We start from the raw sequence: 2,733 nt of genomic DNA, 5'->3' as shown, positions 1-2,733 counted from the left end.
AGACGCTGGGTTGGGGAGGCGGGGGAGATGCTGCGAAGCAATTCTCGGTTCTCAGCGCTGCGCAGCAGCGGTCAGCCCCGTGCAGGCCTAGTCAAGGCCAAAAGCCCCTCTCAGGCTGGAGCTCCGCGGAAGTACCGCTTACCTCATGTGCGAACAAAGCTCACTCACACCCAAGGCCCACTCGATGCACTTTACAAATGAGGAATCTAAGCAGAGCCATTTGGGCCCCTTTCATGAAGATTCCTCAGTGGTTATGGGGACCAAACCTAGGTCCCTGAATCCCGACCACTACTTTTTCCATCACACTACACTGACTTCCACTGAATGCTCCGGAACTTTGGCCTGAAAATGGGTGGACGTGACTCACAGTCTGTTTCCATTCTTCCCAAAGGGGTCAGGGAAGGTGATGACACTTACTCAGACATGAAAAATATATTCTTGGACCAAAAAAAAAAAAATAATTGTCAGAAGATTTATTATTGCTTGGCTTGGTATTTACTAAATCGGAGAAAGGAAAAACAGTAAGGTAAGAAAAGATGTTATTGAACTGGTTTTTCCCCGGCGTGTCAGTTCCGGATTTTTAAGACCTTAGATACTGCAGGGACCTTCTGAAAAGCCAACAAAGTACTATTCAGAAGTCAGGCTGAATGAAGAACTGTCAAAGGCAGGATACACCATAACCTTCCCGAGGTCGAGGTCGTGTCGTTTACTGATCCTCCAGACAAAGTAATTGTCCCCTGAAGTCAGGAATCTTATGCCAGTTTAATTATATGGCATTACCGTTGTGTAATACAAAGAACTCACCATAATAGCACTGTTATTTATCATCTAATACAGCCTGAGTGTCTTGTTTATAGTGTCCCTAATCCTCATAGACACCCCTTACGTAGGTAGGTATTGTTATTCCCATTTAACTGATGAAGTTAGTGAAGGTCAGGGCTTAAAAGGGCTTGTTTAGGTAGAACTCTAGTAAGTGGTGAAGGAAGTTGGATTCTAGCCAGATGCGTCTTTTGAAGCCTGAACACCTTCTACTCTACCTCAAAACCTCTCACCTACCAGATTGTTCCTTCAGAGCACACAATTTCCAACCTGGGAAATAATTATTTCAATAGATAAAACCATGGAAGCAGAATACTAGCGCTTCAGAAATAGTCGCTCTAATTTTTCCTTTTAAAGTTGTGAATATACAACACTGTGCCACATGAACAACAAATGATAAAGGTGGAGATTGCATCAACAGTTTAGTTTTATAACCAAATCAAACTTATAGCAAAGTCAATCTGATATAATTATAAACAAAATAGTTACTGTACCATAATGGTATGGAAATATGGTATTTGTATAAGTAACCATAATTGAATTATTTTTATACAGGTAAACTAGATTTTTACATTCTATTTTTTTGTGTTCTGGTAATCTGTAAAGCCGTATTCTTAAAGCCAGAGTCCGTAAGTGGTGTTCAAGGAGTCTATGAATTCTTTCCTAGAATTTTGTGGGGAGCATTTTCTGGAAGGAGTTTATGGCTTTTATCAGATTCTGGAAGGAGTTTGTATTCTGATATCAAGAATGGCCTGATCCCCACTACACTTATACACTGATATCTTGTTAAACGTCTAAAGTTTAGATTACATAGCGTAAAGAGCAAAATCCGTTTTACCACCACCAGCAATCCTTCCACCCTCATTCCCAACCAGGATGATTCAGAGCTGACATTTACTGAGTTCTCCCTAAAATAACACATTCCATCATTTGGAGAAATTTTTTTGGTTTAAAAAACACTTACATAAACCATCATGAAGAGTAAATATTATTGCCTCCATTTCACATATTTGTAAACCAAGACATTAATCAAATTTTTCACAGTCTTATGACTAGGAAGCCTAGAGCCTGGACCTACATTCCAGATGTTCTGACTCAAACTTATGGGCTCTTCTTTGAACTGTGCTGTGTCCTTATATTTACTCATCCCTAACCCCTCCCCCAATTTTTTTCTTTCCTAAACCAGTCCCATCTGAACCACATTAAAATAGCCCTTCCCCCTCCCCAGTTGTGACTTTATAATGTACTTGGGCTCTCCTTACTACAAGACTTTAGGAAAGCAGAAGAAGAGGAAGAGGAAGAACATCGTTACAGGACATTTTTTACGAAGGGAAATATTTACCTACCATACTGTTATCAGGAATGACATTTTCCTCGATTTTTGTCTTCTTGAAGAAAAGAATTCAATCAAGATACAGAGTTTGTGTTTCATAGGACAGCAAGAAGTTTATTAGTAAAAGTGAGTATACTCCAAGATATGCAGCGGGCTGACCCAAGAGAAGGAAGCCGCCTCTCCTTACGTTCTGTGAGAGGTTTTTATTTCTATGAGTAGAATTGTTTCCTCCTCTTCCTCTCTATAATGTCCGCCTCTCTCTGCTGAGGTGTCCTATCCTCCCTTCTGGTTCCCAAGGTTGTTTCTCAGGGTGTAATTATGAACCCGTTAATTTCGCATGATTTATTTGAGAAGCTCATTAAAATGGCCCTGAGAAACAGGATGTATATTCTGGTAAGCAGGATGGTTTCCCTCCCTTTGAGGCATTTTTCCTTCTTCTAATGATATATCTTGTTCTCAATATCTTGCTGAGCAAGCAAGGTGTTTATACCCCAAGTGAGAGCAGCTTCCATCCTTCTACTGCTCATTTCTACCTTTCTACCCACCCTATCAATATGATCCAGCAATCTCACTCCTAATTA

Source organism: Rhinolophus sinicus, linkage group LG15, assembly GCF_036562045.2.
Source record: "Rhinolophus sinicus isolate RSC01 linkage group LG15, ASM3656204v1, whole genome shotgun sequence".
Taxonomy (NCBI): Eukaryota; Metazoa; Chordata; class Mammalia; order Chiroptera; family Rhinolophidae; genus Rhinolophus; species Rhinolophus sinicus.
This window is presented reverse-complemented; position numbering follows the sequence as displayed.